An 18650-nucleotide genomic window follows, 5' to 3' on the forward strand; every position below is an offset into this window, starting at 1 on the left:
CAAAACAGAACAAATCAAGCAAAAAAAACCACCCACCTAACAAAATAAAACAAACACATAAGAAATGCAGGGCCTGTGAGAAAAATTGCATGGATACGAGATGGATTTAACACTGACCCTCATAACAATGACAGAACACTTGTGCATATCACCTTGGGTGGGTTCACAACTGCCTAGAGTAGAAGATGTAAAGCAGTCTCACTTACACATCTCCCAGGAGTGCCCTGAAGCTGAAATGAGTACTGTCTGGGCTATTTTCTGAACCTATTCAAGATAGAAGTTGAAATTTATGCAGGTGCAAAAGGCCATAACCACTTCAATCAAGATTTTTGCATTCTCCTGGCAGCATTTCTCCCATGTGCTGAGTGGTTCTAGGTATGAATGCTGCAAAGGAGACAAAGGCCACAAGGAGGACTGTGAGCTCTTGACTTACCTTTATCTTCTAGTTTCAACATGTTGGACAAATGGTATGAATTATCTACTGTTTTTATACCAGACAGAAGCTGCGTTGCTGCCCACTGTTGCAGTCATAGCTTGGAGACTGGATTTCAGAGGATTCTAAGTGTTTTGGAAACAATGTCCTGGAATGGCCTTCCAAGCAGGTGGTGAGTAGAAAAGACTAAAACATTGCTAAGAGTAGAGCTTTTCATGTTTAGAGAAAAGACAGTTCAGGACTGAAAAGTGAAAGCTCGGAAGTAGGTGATTTATTGGTATTTCCAAGGGGGTGTGTGATTTCTGTTTGTTGATCGTTTGTTTTGTACCATATTTATACTGGCCAGGAAGGAATTCCCACTTCCTTGACTGCCTTGATGTATACCTTGGCCTCTAGGTTGTTTATTTGTTTGCATTCCTTTGAAGACTGGCCACGGCTAAAGACAGGTGAATGGGTGCAGTAATAACAGCTTCCAGGTGCTTGTGTGGCTTCTGCTCCTCACACGCCATCAAACCCACGTGCTGATCTGGCATCAAAAAACATTGCCCTCTTCCCGCAGGTTGCACTGGCATGGCATTTTCAATTTTTATGTTTTGCTTTTCTCTGTAATGGATTTAACCCTACAAATCACCTGCTGTGACGAGGACTACGGACAATAGCAATGCCTTTGTTTGACCTCCTCATTCCCTTGTCACATTAATCATCACAACTTTCAGTCCTTTTCTGTTGGTCTTAAGTTTGCTATAGAGTTATAAGAACTATTCAGAAAGGATGAAAATATTAAAAGGCCTTTTGTTCGGCTGCAGCTTCTGTAACCACTTTATGTTTTATGACCATGAAATCTGTACAAGAAATCCTTGTCATTTGACTTCTTTATCTTAGAGCCTGCATCACAGTATCTCCAAAGAAAGTATAAACCTTTTCCATTTTAAATAAAGGAAACTTAAATGTATTTGAAAAAAAAAAACAAAAACAAAAACCCCAAACCAACCAACAAAGTCTCTGAGAATCTCTACTAGTCTGTTAGTCTGTTAGAGCGCAATTCATGTATTCATTATTACTACTGCTTTGGCTGTCTTACAAAAATATAACAAACACCATTGACCTTAAAGCCAAAATGAGTTCAGTATGAGATACAGCAAACTATGAAAAACTGAAAATGTTTTGTTAGATTTGCATTGTATAGTATCATTGATCATATCATTGATCATGGCTGCCTAACATGGAGAAACATCATGGTCTCCTAACATGATCTCTACCTGGAACTGCAGTGTCAATCTTCATGACTGGGGGCTGCAAAAAAATCCTTCTAAGAAAAGCTGGGGTGAGTAGAAATAGTATCATCATCTCACAGAGAGGGATACATAGTCTCAGAAAGTTTACAATTACATTAGCCAAGTTCATGGAGACTCCCTGTAACAGGGCCACAAATAGACCCACAGAGCTCCCAGATTCCATTTGCCTGCTACAGCCAGAAAACTACACTTCCTCTGACTTAAGCCAATAATTACATCAAGGATATGTTTATCAGCAAGAGTTAGTCAAGGCTTTTGTGAGTTTATGTCTCTGTAGCTACTAACCAACATTTAGAGAATTTCTGTGGTCAGTTGCCATTAGGATTTCACTGAAAAACACAACAAAAACTTTAAAAAGTATGTACTAATAGGCACATGTATGCACATTAAGGTAAAACAAAAAAATCCTTTTGCAAGAAAGAAGTGAGGAGCTTTAATTTATGTTAACTGAAGGAATTTGAGATTACTACTGACAGGATTTCCTTCTTTAATAAGATCACAGTAGTATAAATATAGGTGACATGTTGCCTCACTGAGAACTATAAAGTCCAGGTCTGTGTTATGCAGGCTTTCACAGCAGTTGTTTGCAGATGGGAAAATGTAGGAGTAAAGTAAGGAGCTGCAGACAAATCTTGATGTCTGCACAAGCTTCCAGGCCTTAAGGTTTAGGAAGTCTATTTTTAAACCTAGTTTCTTTGAAAAACTGAGACCTGAGACTAATGCTCGTCATTATGGTGTAATGATCTATCTTCTTGCCAGAGTATTTGGGGATTATGTTTCACAGAGAAGTAGAGTTATCTGCCAGCGATTATTCTTCATGTTTGTGATCTGTTTTCTCTCTCTTCCTAGTAAGGCGTACAACCTTCTATATTCCTAAAGCATTAAAACCAACTGTGCAAATGTCTCCTCTCCAGATTTCAGCAAAACTGCCTCTGTTCAACACGACTTCTCCCAGCAGCCTGCTCTGGAGGTTCTGGGTGCTGGCTGCTCTTGGAGCTGCCGGTTCCCTGAGGAAAAGTATGCAGGAGCTGGTGTCCTTGAGCTGTTGCTGCTCAAATATCTCCTTCCTGGGTAGCTTGTTTAAGACCGTTCTGCTTAAGACTTTGTTCAGCAAAGTTCATTAAAAAACTCAACATATACCACCAACTTCAAGTGAAGAACGGGAAAAAGCCTCCTGTGCAAGGATACTCAAATGGTATCATTCCTGCCCATAAAGGCCTCTGAGCAAAGAAAATGGATCTTCTGCTCCAATTTCATGATCCCCTTCCAGGGCTGAGTGGGGAGGAGGTGTATGTATATGTATATGTATGTATATATACATGTCCTGCACAGTCAGTGTGTTCTGTGACTTATGGGACAGGTCACAGCCCTTCAGACCCTCTGGAGCAGAGAGGGAGAGAAGCTCTGTGATTTGCAAAAGACCCACGTATGTTGCATACAATCTACATATTGGGTTTATGTTACGACAAAGGTTAGTGCATGATCTGCCTGCTGGCTATGAAAATATTTGGAAAATTTCTCACATATGGGAGCTTAGCCTTATAGATTGCAACATAGTATGATCAGTTAGAGATGCCTGGGCACTGGACAATTTTTCTTGCCATACTCAGGTGGATACTAGCCCTGAGATCTCAAATCTTTTCCATACGATGATGTATCCTTCAAACTCTGAAGAGTGTTCCAGTAAAATTCACAGGCCTCACAGTCATGGAGACCTGTTTTCTGAGGGTTTATCTATAAAAGGGAATTCTTGTATCCCATGATTTATCAGTCTGTTATACTGGTTGACTAGTTTTGTTGACTGTCCTTTCCATCCTGAAAGATTTACGGTCTCAAATACGAGTTTCTCTTTTCTTTTTCTCTATCTTGCTTGACATACAAAGGCTTGAGCAGCGAAAGGGGAGGGAGGGAGGGAGAAAGAAACTTATATGTAGACAAGGCAAAGATTTGTGTATGGTACAATCATTGTAGGTTTGCTCTACCCCTTATCTGCTGGAAATAAAACAAATGCTAAATGGATGCATGCTAAATTTGAAACAGGGGTCAGACTCCTTCTAATTTACAAGAACTGTTCTGGATGATATGGTCTGTTCAGGCTGAGAGCTTACTTTGGATCAGAAGAACCAGATAAGGACTACTGCTCATTCTTTAAGCATTGTTAATGTGTTAGTTTCAAAACTTAGAAAGAAAGCTGAAAATACGTGTAAAATATCACTCAAAATATCTTAACAAGCCAAGTGAAGTGGATCTAGCAGTGATATAAGGTAATCATACATAACAACTGAAAGAATGCAAGGGAAAAAAAAAAAAAGTATACATTTTCCTTGTCTTTTCAAGCCATCTTTTAACAACACGCTTAATGGTCTGCCTACATTTACGAACATGATTTAAGTGAATGGGTTCTAAATGAAATAGATGGCAACAAACAGCAGTATGTTTTCAGATATACTCTGGCAGTTATCTAAAATGGTTGCTGTTAGTCAAGGCAAGGTAGCTTGCTGTACATCTTAATTTGGTCTGTTTATTCTTTAGCCATGGTTTGATTCTGCAAAACTCATTGGGATTCTCTACCTGCTTTCTCAAAACAACAGTTCACATACTCTCCAAGTTTTGCTCTTTTTCAGGTGAAGACAGGAAACTCAAAACAACTGCAATTTCATACAGTGTTACTACAAAATTTTATGGGACTGGGACTAAATCTGCACTTTTGCAGTCAATTGTGGCCACATCAGGGCCATTATCAGCTCCAGCAGTTACTGAAAACACCAAAATAAAGTTTCACGCTCTTAGTGCTGCTGATGTGTTTACCAGGTCATATTATCTCCTCTGCATGAATCCAGATATTGGGGGTGCTGTTTTCTGGTCACAAAGGAGGAAAAGCGTGAGAACAAGAACTGCCTCATTCCCCTCTACCCCACCCTCACCCCAGCTCTCCCCCTCTGCTCATTACTGAGCTTCTTTTAGACAGGGATTGAAAGCCAACTTTAGTTCTCAGTTACACTGGTGTGTATCTGAATAAACCCACAGCCATCATGGGAGAAATTCTGGTTTTATACTGTTATAGGAGACAGCAAGTTTTGGCAACGACCTTTATATAGCAATGTCCTAGAGTGTAAACAACTTGCTTTTATGCAAACAAATTACAAAATTGTGTATAGAGTAAGAGAATCCCTGCTTTTAAGCTGTCTTGCCCAGGAAAATGAATTAAGTTGTCCAGCTTGGATATGTGTAATCCTCTTGAATTCTTTGAATTTATAACTTTCTATTGCTGTGTAAACTTGAGTTTCCTTGTGGAGATGCTGTTCTCTCTAATTGTTTGCTTCTTGAGGATATAATTTTAAAAGATCATACTGTATCTAGTCATCCGAACCATCTGATGTAATTTAAAAAAAAAACCACATCACTAAATATAGTTAACACAGCTTGGTTCTGTCTTCTTGTAACTCCCCTACAGGCAATGGAAAAGGAGCCCAGAAAACAATTTGTTTATTATAAGCAGGTCAGTCCTCCGGGGGATTCATGGAATCATGCAGTGGGAGAAGACAATCACGGCACTGAAATGGTGGGTAATTTTATTTGTTCCACTTGACGGTCACAGTGGCATCATGCTGGCCAATTACTCTTGAGTCAGCAGGTTTCAGAGGTTAAGACCCCCTTGTGGGTTGCAGCACTGCAGGCAAAGTATTCAGGCCAGATTGAAACCGTTTCAACAGCAGAGACGCCAGCCTTCTTCTCCCTTGGAGATCTCCTTTTTCAACTGTGTACGAGACATACATGTGATAAAATAGGCACGTCTCTAACAACTAGACAGCTTAATTATTGAGAGTGGAAAAAATGCCAGCTTCAGATAAAGAAAGGAAGAAAATCAGCCAGAGAGACAGGCTACACGGAGGAGGCATGAAATGAACAAATACTGCAAACTTCAACTGCAGGTTCCAAAGGAAAGATCATGTCTGGGAATAATCCTGGTGTCAATAGCCTGCTAGTGTTTCAAGGCTGCTGAACCTTTAGCAATTTCATCACATTTTTCTCAAGTGGAAATGTTTTAAGCTACTTCTTCACCGATCTGTAATTCTAAGGGGAAAAACAGCAGCAGAGCATTTGCTTTACCACTAGAGCCTGCCACAAACGATTGGGCAGAGGCGGATATGAAATTCAAGCTAGCAGAAATAACGTGTGTGAGTGTGTGTGTGAGGGAATTGGGCAGCAAGGTTGTCCAGGACAGGCTGGAATTATTCCATTAGGCTTTGCCATAGATAAAATTCATGAAGTGACTCACATTTCATTTGGAGAGGGGTATGGGAAGCAAGGAAGTGGCATTTTATCCTCTCAATTATAATATTAGTGTTATGGTCTTGGAAACAGGGGAAGCTGTTCTCAGGCTTAAGCTCCATTGTGTATGTGACATTTCAAGCTTAAAACATCTCAAGTGTATATTTCCTGTCAGAAATATTATGCTGTGAGAGCTACGCAGTTTCTGTAGGATTCACTGGAGACTTCAGACCTATGCTTTAATGTTTTTTTGGCTAGTATCATGCCAGTTTGCAGTTTCTGGAAAACATCTCAAGAATCTCAGAACCAAGACATAGATGTATTATTATGATTAATAGTGGTGCTAATTCATCCAGAGCCTGTTCTTGAGAGGCACAAATGATCAGTGGGACTCTAAACTCTGATGTCTTGCTCTGCAGAACTGGATCCAATGACCCTTCCAGCTTAATATAAATGTCAGACTATTTGAATTTACAAAGCACATTGGGATGAATTGGAATGAAAGAAAATGTAAATATCAGGGTTATTTTTTATCATTTTAGTCTTAGGAGTCATTTTTCCATTCTTCACCAATAGGAGCTTATTAGGTAACTTTGAATATGACAAACCTCACAACTGTTTTTTTTATTTTTATTTTTTATTTTTTTTCCTCTACTTTGGCTCAAATATTGGAGTATTGCTTTTTTGGAAGTGATGTCCCAGGAAAAGGAAGTAGCCAAGGTGGGAAGTTTTCCTCATTTTCATTCCTTTAGCATCACTTTATCTGACAGCAGACACTGGAAAAGTCTTGCGCTGGAAAGTCCATACCATGGTCAGCATTGACTGTTGATGTTATGTCTGTATCTAGCCCTGTGTCTGGGCATCAAAAGCAGAGCAAAACCCATCTTACAGCCTGTTTTAAATCAGTTATAATTTAAGTTGCATTGATTTGAACACTAGCAGAAAGTTAAGCACATACTTGTTTAATCAGCTTTGCCAAGCTGTGGCCACTATGAATATGTACTCATTGCTACAGATGTCTAATGAATAAAGGGCATGCCATAATTCATTTACAACCAATAATAATAATAATAATAACAATAATTTAAAGAGCTTAATCTTTTTAAGAGACTGGCATTATTTTTATTCAGAAGTTCAGAATATGAATCAGAGCTTAAGAGAAAGATGAGAACCAGTCTTTGTTGGCTAGGTTTAACTGCTTGAACTGAACTTTTGATTCTTTTGCACAAACACTTTACAATGAACCCCTGCATGACGTTGCAGAGGGAATAAGTACATCTTGTCTAAGGTAGTTCTGTGTGGACCAGGGGAATAAACTACATTGATAAGAACAATGTCATTTTATTGATTTAACTGTATACATAATTTAATCATATATGCATGGTTGGTAAACATGCAAATTCATTTTGATGGCCGATAATTTTCACTTTGGTTGATGTAGCTCTCTGTATGAGAAAAAACCCTGATGCAAGGAGTGATAACATTCTGCAAATTCGTAAATCAATAAATGAACTTTCTTGCTGCTTATAAACATGCATACTGGTCCACTGCAATATGTTTAAATAGATTGTGTCCCACATTAAAGGAGAAAACGAATGGTGAATTTGCCTAATGTATACAAATCAACATAATAAACTGCTTTCACAGCTTTTAAAGGTTTTTGCCATAAATAAGTCATAATTCTATATAAATAAAACATGGGAATATATTTTTAATAATAATATCCTGTATTTCAACATCCACTGTGCTGTCTGTTCCCAGTGCTTATTTATTAATTTTATCTAACATTACGATTTTTCCAGTGTCTGGAGGATCTGGCATCAAAAATATGGCAATGATCAATTGAAAGAAGAAAGTGCAACAGTTTGTGGGATTTCCAATCTTCTCATTGATACATCTCATGAAAGATTATCCAAGATTTTATCATTTGTTTCACCATAATAAAATAGTGATTGTTTGATTAAAAATGTAAAGAACACTTTGAGGAACCATGAAACTATGTTTCAGAAATGACTGTCCAAATGTCATTACTTTTTTGAATGGTATACTGTACATATCATTAGGGCAAAATCTGTCATGCAGAAAAGATATTTCAGCCCTTAGGTGTATTCATGAATATGCAAAGATAACCTTAGATGTGGAGACTTTCAGCAAATTGTTGTAAACATTTGTCATTGCATATGAATCTTCATGTATGCACAGGTAAATTGATAAAGATCTACTGAAGCAAATGCTTTAAGGGAAAACAATTCAAGACTTTAAGAAAATTCAATAAATCTTGGAACACCTTTATATCTCAGATTTCTTGAAGCCAGATTGATAATACGTGGAATTAGCTCATCTACACATCTCAGGCAAATCTGCACCTATTTCCCTCAGTAAATATCACTTATTAAGGACTTCACCATGATGATAATTAAAAAAAAATAAATCATGCCTTGCAAATGAAGACCACTGTAAATAGATGCTGAAGGAAAAATACATTATTAATCATTGCTGCAATGCCTCTGCATGTGAGGGGAAAACGGATGATTTCACATCCCAGTCACAGTGGTGCCACACACATCCATCAATACTGTTGTACCTCAACAGAGTCAAAACAAGGTCTGAATTTAGCAGGGTTCAGTAAATGGAATTAAGACTGTAATTGAATTTGCAATTCCATGGCTAAAACGATAAATGCATTTCATCAGTCAGATCCAAAATATTTTCATTTTTATCTAGTGCTTTTTGCTCACATGAAAATATTTTTTTAAAAAATGTTTTTTCCTCCCAAAACTGTAGAATCACAGAATTCCTGTGGTTGGAAGGCACCTCTGGAGTTTATCTAGTCCAGCTCTTCCACTAAAGCAGGGACAACTAGAGGAGGTTGACCAGGACTGTGTACAGTTGGATTTTGAGTATCTCCAAGGATGGAGACTCCACAACCTCTCTGAGCAACTTGTTCTGGTGCTCGATCACTCTCACGGGTTTGTGTTTAGTATATGTTGTAATTTGTTCAGTAAATTTAAAGTGTATCTTTGAAGATGCCTGCAGTAAAAGGTAAGAAAGTATAAGACAGCATTCACAGAACTTCAGAAAAATGTCATCCTCGTTCACTGAGTCATGCTCTGCTGCAATCGTACGCGTCTAGTTAGCCGCAGGAGCTTCCTGGTTTAGGCATCCCCGCCTGGTAGGATTTGAACCAGTTTTGCACCTCCAAGGGGTCTAACCACCAGTCTGCAAGGTATCCAGGTGTGAAAGCGAAAGAGAGCAAGACGGATCATGACTCATAGCACAGCAGCCCAGGCATGGGCCAGGGAGAATGATTTAAGCCTATTTTCTACCAGACAGAGTTGAATTTACAGTATGACCTCCTTAATGGCACTTTCCAAACTTGCCACTCAAGTCAGAGTGCGCAGGCCAGATTTTAAGCAGGGCAGCATCTAAATGCGCTGCTTTTTTTTCCTGAAAGCTCCTGTCCCTTTTAAAAATAATAGTACAGGGGTTGGAAGCTCTTGCCATTGAGCCACTGGCTGCAAGTCACAAAGGCATACAAGGCTGTCCTATGGTTTTTTCCTTTCACTGACATTCATCTGACATGTTGCATAGCATGCCATTTCCATGCTGCCTGTGGAATGCACCTTCTTGATAGAAATGTTTTTGACCTTCGGTCAATGGAAAGTATATATAATGTTAAAAAAATGAGATATAATAGTTCTAACTAGTCTCTGGAGCAGATTCACACATTACAGCTCTAGTTGTTCCCTACTTGAGGATAGGGAACCTACTGAAATGTACCTTGCTCATATGCCCTAGCTTCCCTCCAAAGGAAAGTGAGGTTTCTCCCCGAGGTTTTGCCCTGAAACACAGTGAGAATGTAACCAGATGTGCACCAAGAGACCAGGACCGTGGGCCACACTGGGAAATGCACCCACCCTATCCTGTGGATAGAGCCATGAGAACCAGCTTTCCTGTCAGCCATTGGCCCCTGACCTTTCCAACATTTGTCTGACGTATTTTGCAGGCATTACTTAGTGGGGAGCCAAAAAAGAGAAGACTGTCTATTCACTGGAACCACGCTCTTTGAAAACTCCAGCATAAAACTAGCTCTACGTTTGCGAGCTGAGCACTGACTGTGTGCAGTACAAGGTGAAAGGTTATAATCTGTAGCTCCTGGGGTGAGGCATAGAAAAAGTAGAGTTGGATTTGTGCTGCATATCCTTTGCATATGTAGGCAGTCTTATCTTTCACCCTTATCTGCCTTAACAGGTGCAATTCTCCACTGTGCTGTCTGGCACATGCAGTTTTCTCAGATTTTCAGAGCATCTGTGTAGGAGTAAGATTGGTATATTCTCCTTGATATTCCAGAAGGCTTCTGAAAGTATAGAAAATGTAAAAATTTGGAGATGCATCTGAGTTCTCACTGAGGTGCAGATCAAGAGTTTGTGTTTATGCAGTAGGTCTGATGTGATGCTGTGAGTGCTCTGTACAGCTGTATTGCTCACACCTGGTAAGACCAGTGTTTCCTGAATACATCAAATTCCCTGACCAAGCATAACTGATACATACATGTACACAGGAAGATACCAGTCTCTTTATTTTTGCTCTGATGGGATTGCTGAACATACAAGAGAAATCCAAATCAAAAACCTCAGTTGTGTACCAAAATAATTTCTGCTGGAAAAAAAGGGATAACACAGGTGCATGGTGTGTGCACCTACACAGAAACATTATACTGAAGTGCTACCTATACAGAGTCAGAGAAAAGTCTGAGTAAAGAACACCAACTGCCTATATTGCATAAGCATAAAGAAGATTTCTTGACTACTCTGAGAACTATGTGATTGAGTCTCCTTTGCAGATGTTGCAAACTGTAGAAAAACATGTCTGAGTAAATTAATACAGTGCATTCCCTTTAGGTCTGTTAGCCAGCCTTCAGTGTATTGGTTTATTGGCTCTGGAAGACAGTCTATGGGCTGGTTCATTGTGCCATACTTTTTATGTGGTACAAAGGCAGGAACTGAATGGAAAGGGAGAGTGGAAGCAATCAGATTTTTCCAGTTATTCCATTCTGAGAATCTCAGAAATCTTCCTAATAGATGCCATTCCCATTTTTCTATACTTTTATGAATGTGATCCAGTAGGATCCAACAGACTCCATATATTTGTTGCATGCAGCTAACATACAGTTGGGTTTCAGGTGTACCTGTTAGCTTTGAAAGGCTCTCTGCATGCAATTTAACTCCTGCACTCCATTTGTACCTTCTAAGCTGTTTTGTTATCTTTTTTACTTTCACTCATGCTGCTTACAACAACAAAGTAAAATTCCGGTCAATAAATAGTAAAGATCTTCACTAGAGTGTTCTCCCACACTTTCCTTCCACGCTTTGGTCAGCCAGAGAACTAGTTCCTCTGCTAACAGTTATCATCTCCTTGGGGACTGTCCCCATTGAAACCTCTCTGAGTGAAGAAGAGCCAATATACCACTTGAACTGTGCATCCCTGAGACTGGTCTTTGCACTATGTTGCTTGGCTCCTTGAAAGTAACTAGAAGTGTATTGGTTTCATTTGGTTACTTTAAATTTTTTTTTTTCTATTTTCTTTTTTTTTTTTTTTTGGGGGGGGGGGGATGGGTGGGAAGGTAACTGTAGGAACAACAGACTTTTTTTTTTTTTAATAAAAATTGAGATTTCAGAGTAGAAAGGAGGACGGGAATGTCCCATGTATTAATAGTACTGCTCAAAGAAATAGTATCATTTAGGGTGCCATTTTGCTCTAATTCTATCTTTGTGTAAGTACAGAAAGTGCTTCTATATATTCAAGTCTATACAGTTGTATGTATATATGCATACATACATACATGTGTTTAGAAGGACTTGTAATTTTATAAATGGGAAATGTAACATAGCTGGAATAGATTAAAACAGAAGAGTTTTAGTGGACCAGAAAACATATTGTACTGATAAGGATTTTTTTGTTTTAAATTCAATCCTACCATAAAGTCATTTATTACCCATTGTTTGTTTTTCTAGAAAGGCCAGTGCAGCACCAGTTGCTGGCTGATTGGCAGTGCAACTCTTTTTACAACTTGGAATTTAAAACAGGAAGGCTGCCATTCACATCAGTTAAGAAGCCTACATTTCTGATCACCTGGAAAGGTTCATCTTTGGCATAAGCAGATAGGAGGTTCAAATGGCTTTAAAACAAAACAAAACAAAACAAAAAAAGAGCAACATATCTATTTCCAAAAACTAAATCAGGTGGTTTAATTAAAATAAAATGCATTTCACTATTTCACTTCAATTTTCCATTTCCAATTTCCATCAATTTATTACTTTTCTCTTCAAAGAGCAACAGAAATGATCACTTTACGTTCCTCAACAGAAACTGCAGTAGTACAAACTCTGCAAGCCTGGCCTGTCTGCCGAGTTTCATATATCGAAATCTGCAGCTAATCAATCCTGGTCCAACCTGATAAGGTCACAGCGATCCTGCTGAACTATTACGGAGGTGTTATGAGACATGGACATTATTCATTCTCACTAAAAACAGGCAGGAAGAATATAAAATGAAAGCAAACCGATTAACACAAATATGTTTGCTGTAGTCTCACAGTGAGAAGAAGTGGTTTCAACTCTTCTTCTGCCACCATGCATACAATTTTCCATCCCTTCTACCCTTCACATGTCACCTCAAAATCCTGTCACCTAAGCATTAATGTCCAGGCTATACTTCAGGCACAATCCTGAGAGGAAGAAGGTATGCAAGCAGCACTGTCTTGAGACTCAGATCAGGTCTATGTCAGAAACTTATGCCGAGAGTGTAGTGCTAGTGTCATGTCATGTCATCCATCCCCTTTATTTATTTGTTTTCTTACGGCACTTCTGTACTGACAAAGCTAAAGTCTGGTTGCAGCTTTATTGGCCTACAAGTGCTCTTGTGCCTGGGGAACCAGTAGAACTTCTGCTGCAAAGCACATGTTGTCAGTATGATTTGCATGCATTCTAGGAGAATGTGCTGCACAGTTAAATCCATGAAGTTTCTTGTAGAGAAGGCTGGTCTTTGGATACCCGGCTGAATACTTGCCTCCTTTCTTCCCAGCTGCACCAGAGCATAGAGGATCCTGGCAGCACACTAGGCACCACTATAAGGACGTAAATGAACAGGAGAAGACTAAAGGACAACCTCTTCCCATGTAGTGAGCATTAATGTTCACAAGAGATGGTTCTTTTTCAAAAGAGAAGACAGTCCTGTTCTTTGACACCCTGTTCTTTTGACTTGGTCATAATCTATCAGTGGAGGAGCAATGCAAATGCATGGTTTGACTTTACATGGCATCTCTTCAAAATATTACTTCCTCCTTTCCAAATGAAGAATTGCATGGATACTTGGCTGCATTGTGCATCTGTGTAGGTAATATATATCTTAAACTTCAGGTGTGGGCCCCTAAAACCCACATATAATAATAAATTCTAAGATCTTTCTCAGAAAACAACTTCCTTTATGAGGAACCACAACAAAACTTCAGATGTCAGAAGGAACAAAGTATCAGGAGGAAGAGAAAATTAATCTGGACTAAAAGACCTAAAAGCTATTTCCTGTTTATAGTGGGAGACCAAAATCACATGCAAGATGCCAGCTTTTTGTGTTTTTGGGAGTGCTACATAAGAGAACTTCTTCTCTATTATTGACCTAAGAAGCAAATACACTGTGACACTTCTGCTTACAGAGTCAACATACAACAGCAAGCTTTTCATGTGCACTGTTTCCCCTCTTGGATATGAGATCTCAAAGCACAAGGAGAAGACCCCAAAATTTCAAGCTGTATTCAAGAAACCTTTCATGAAATTTTTACTTTGTGTTTAAAATAGGCAGATATAAACAAGATGAAAAGGCATTTACCAAAGATGAATAGAAAAAGCTTCTCAAACATATGGGAGCTCAGATTTAATATCATGTCTGCAATTATCAGAAAATTTGTGAGGAATTAAGTTTTCAAAAATCACTTGAACTCAGCCTAAATAATAAGTAAATAAGTTACATTTTTCCTCCAATTACATAGGAAAAAGCATGGAGAAAAATGTTAAAATAACACCTTCAAAACTTACCATAGAAACTCAGAATTGCAACCTTGTTTTTGTTAGCACAGCAACCTGACATACAACCTTCAGCAAAGCTGGGAAATGTAAGAGCTCATTACAAATGATTCTGATTCCTCTCCAACCTGGATGATTACACAGCAAGAAAAAATTTTAAAAAAATCTGCCTTGAGAAGGGACCCATAGAACTCCAAGCAGGTCAGTGTTTTAGGAAGAACAATATGCCAGGCTTACAGAGTCCTGGCTCTACTTCCTCCTTAACCCTGCAAACTGAAACAAATGATGCATGTGATGTACATGGGATTGTACTACAGCAAAGGTTTATTGAAAATTGACCTTTCTATTAGCAAATGTCCTGATAGATATGAAATACTGTTTCTGATGGTGGCAAACAGAAAGTTCGCTGGGAGAAAATCACAGTATTGGGCAATCCCAGGATAGCCTATGCTTAGAATTTTTACCACCAAAATGACAGACATAGACATAAAAACCAGGAAGAGCACATTTTCATAATTTTCATAATAACTCAGTTCTTGGCAGTGCCTTCTGGGATCAGAGCAAAGTTGGTAGACAACAAGAATACTTTTTTTTTTTTTCCCCACCAAATTGTTAAAGAATGCTCTGAGTGAAAAATATCAATAACCCTGGTTTAAAAAGTTGGTAAATGATGGGAACATTTTTAGTTAAATGTTTTAGTTAAAAACAAACAAACAAAAAAAAAGGTAGAGTTGTAGCTGTGTTTTTTCTTAAAATATTTTTCCAGTATTAATTCTGTGCATTTAATTCTATGTGTTTTACATATACATAGTTTTATATGACTCTGGATTTTCCTGTTTTCATAGTTTTTATTTGTATAATAATAACCCCCCCCCTACTATGTCCTTCGTTACTGCTCTATTTTGTGTCAATAAGAATAGCAATCTGACTTACCTGATTTATCTGCTGCAGTGCTAGCTGGAGCCAAAATCTCCTCTCAAAGCTAAACAGCACTGAGATTCTCCTGTTACAGAAGACTGACCTGGAAGGTAATTTGTAATTGATATTTACTGCCTGTAAATACCTATTAAATACTATGCACCCCTTCCCCCCCCCCCCCCCCCCCCCCCACTCCATCCTGCTCCACGAAGGCTGACATTTTAACAATCTTTAAGACCTCTTTTTTGTTCCCAGAACCCATGTTGTCCTGCCAAGGCAGCATAGTGAATCTTCTTAGGACAGAGTGTTTGGGTTCAAATATTCAGAACCTGCCCTCGGTCATGGCCCCCTGCTGTGACCTCTAAACCACTGGTCTGCTAATATTAGGAAAAAAGGGGACACAGAAAAGGAGTGGAGCAATTTCTTGAAATTACCCAGAAACAGAAAGCCATTTCCCTAAAAATGTGATTTTCTGTCAGTAAGACATGGCTGTCAAAAAATCCTGACTGGTTTTGAGTGTGGACCTTGTCCAGTTAGAGCTAGTTATGAACTGGACTGAGGTGCCAAATTGTTTCACAAACACCACCAAAATGTCTATCACGAGTCACAAGGTTCTTTTTTTAATTTCCCCAGGACATAACAACCTGGCCCAGTTTCATGTATTACGGATGAATAGGGAACACTCTGGTATAAATCTTGGTGAACTGTCTTCCAAAATATCTCTTTTATAACATCTAAAAAAGGGGGTGGGGGAGGAGAAAAAAAAAAGATTTAATGCTGAATATGATGTAGCTTCTGCAGAAATGAAGGAGACTTTTATTAGTCTTATGCATAACATTATGACTTTATATTGTTGATTATCATTCATTCAATTTTTGCTGTAGTTACTTAATAATTGTCAGTTCTCATTCTTCTAACTCTTTATTCATTGTCAGCTGTGGATAATCTGCCAGCGCACATGAGAGGGCAGGTTACATTCAAAGGAATTTACTTTGGTTTAGGTACATGTGCAAAATCTGAGCTAATTGTAGTGCAACTTTATACTTTTAACTGCTTCTTATTAGCAACTTAACAGATGTCTGTGACTTCGCACTGTGATGTTCAGCAGGTGCTGAGAACCCACAGGACTTAGTGAGATGCAGGCTGTTCTCTGTGAAGGACTTGTTAGAACCAAGCTCCTGTGATCCCAGGTCATGCCTTTGAAGAAGATATGAAAAGGTGATGGTCAGGAGCTCTTGCCATTTGATGGATGTCATTTGAAGGCCCAGCACATGACATGTATTTATTGTTTAGACCCACATTTATGTCTGGTTAGAGGGAGTGGCAATGCCTGCATCTATCAAGTATTAAAAGATCCACTGACTCTGATCCAATGTCAGCCTCATCTGGGAGATGACTCCTACGTGAGGCAGAGAAAGCAGTAACAAAAGAGGCAAAAACATGGGAAGTAGGGAGAATGGAGAGGCTTGGTAAGGTATGGAATGGCTTTCTGTAGTCTTCTTTGGCTATACAAAAAGGTCTGCTTTATATCATATAAGTAATATAAAGCTTAACTACTACGAAAATATTCTGATCCACGTTTGAAGCGTAGTGATCCTTCCTATGCCCAGTGAATGGACATTCAGCTTAAAGAACACTCTTCATTTACTTCCACGAGTTTTGTCCTGCTAGAAAACACTCCTGTGCTTGCATTTAAGCGCACCTTTTTAATTGAAGGATTACTCTACCAGAGACAAAATGAGGGATCTATCTGTGGGTTGTTCTTTAGCCTATCCAAATTAGGATTGCAGTGAAATGATTTGTATTTTGAATGTGCAGTCTGGTTGGCTGCATGTCCACCTATATGAAGGCAACATATGGATATCTTCATGTACCACTGCTGCTCTCCAAACTTACAGGACGAAGGCTACTAAAAGATGACAGAGGCCATGTAAATTTGAGCTGGCATTCCCGTGATTGTTCTATTTTCTGTGTCTTCTTTGAACAAAATAAATGACAGATTTAAAAAAGGAAAATTTAAAAGGCGAAAAGGGGATTTAATTCCCTTTCGGCAAGGACTGCCAAACTATGATCCTCACCCACCTCCAGGCTACCTAGCATAAATACTGGACAAACTTCTGGTGATGCATATAAAACAGAAAGGAACAAAGACAAGAGACAGGGTATATTCAATGCCCAGTCAACAGGGAGAGGGGAGACAGATGTAATAGAAAACAACTGGAGGGCAAAATTGCAAGTTACAATAACTTTTGTCTTACTGAGACATGGGGTAAATATGAGAAGGGAGGCCATTAAGGAGCATTTCCCCCTTTTTTTTTTTTTTAATCCAAAATGCTGAGTGAACCAGAAGAAGAAAAAATACAAAAATACAAAATACAAAAATAGAAAAAAAAATGTTGGTTTGGATGGTATTCCTGAAATACTGAAGAGGACTAAAGGTGACTAAAATGCTGAACAAGTAGAACACCACCACCACGCATTTGTTATTTATTCTCTTTTTTATTCTCTAGCCTGGTTTGGCTATGTGTCCCTCAGAAGGAACAACAGTGCAAGGATGTAAATAGGCTGCACCATGGCCTCAAAGACTTCCTTAACACGTTTCTAAGACTTTGAGACGCTTTCATACAGTGTCCCAAAGAGGATATATATGCCTCTGCAACAAGATATGCATTCCTGGCATAAACCTGTATTCACCTGAGGTACTTGTGCTGCAATCTGCCACAGGACAGGGCAGCCTTCCCTCTCCCAACAAAGCACTGTTCCACCCTCCACACCCTTCAAAGTTCCTGAAGACTTTGTAGAGATTAGGAAAGAATTCAAATTCTGGGAAAGAAGGAATAGAGAAAGCAAGCTTTTTTTTTTTTTTTTTTTTTTGTACAAGTTGTGATCTAATGTTATAGTTCGTATGGTTGCCACAACCTTTATGCCTCCATGCCAACAGAAACTGAGAGAAAGTGAGTGCTATTTCCACCTCTACTCAGCAGTGGTGAGGTCCATCTGCAGTGCCCAGTCCAGATGGGGGCTCACTAGTACATGACAGAGACATACTGGAGTGAGTTCACTGAAGGACCTCAAAAATAATTACGGGACTAGAGTTCCTTTCATATGAGAGTGGCTGAGACAGCTTAAGCAAAGGCTCAGGGGGGATCTTATAAATGTGTGTAAATATCTGATAAGAGGGAATAAAGAAGACTGAGCCAGACTCTTAGTGGTGCCCAGTGACAGGACAAGAGGTAACAGGCACCATCTGAAATACAGGGAATTCCACTTAAACATTTAAAAACTTTTTTACCGAAAGGGTGATTGAACATGGGCATATGTTGCCCAGAGAAGTTATAGTCTTCATTCTTGGAGATACTCAAAATCCAGCTGGACACATGGGTAAAATGTTCTACTGACCCTGCTTTGAGCAGTGGGTTGGACTAGACAATCTCCATCAGTGCCTTCCCACCTCAACCTTTCTGCAATTCTCAGATTTCACTTGCACTCAGTCTGTTCTCATTTCTTGAAGCCACCATTTGATATTACAATATATGCAGGTTCGATTGTGCTTCTCACATTCCACTCTACATTTCTGTGAACAGGAATTACAATTTATATATTTTAACTGTCAAAATACCTACTTAAAAAAAAAAAAAAAAGAAAAAATCAAAT

The 18650-nt window shown here is 38.9% G+C and overlaps 1 long non-coding RNA gene across 2 annotated transcripts in view; it reads left to right on the top strand.

The window, feature by feature from the left end:
* LOC121066644 overlaps window positions 1-8287 on the top strand; it is a 144166-nt gene extending 135879 nt beyond the window's left edge. The window contains exons 2-4 of one of the 2 annotated variants that reach the window (XR_005817902.1): window positions 497-605; window positions 5183-5290; window positions 7803-8287. This is a non-coding gene — a long non-coding RNA (uncharacterized LOC121066644). Of the gene's footprint in view, window positions 1-487; window positions 606-5182; window positions 5291-7802 lie in introns of those variants that run through there. The other variant, XR_005817901.1, reaches the window with a different exon arrangement.
* The last annotated feature ends 10363 nt before the right edge of the window (window positions 8288-18650 follow it).

This window comes from Cygnus olor, chromosome 2, assembly GCF_009769625.2.
Source record: "Cygnus olor isolate bCygOlo1 chromosome 2, bCygOlo1.pri.v2, whole genome shotgun sequence".
Classification (NCBI taxonomy): Eukaryota; Metazoa; Chordata; class Aves; order Anseriformes; family Anatidae; genus Cygnus; species Cygnus olor.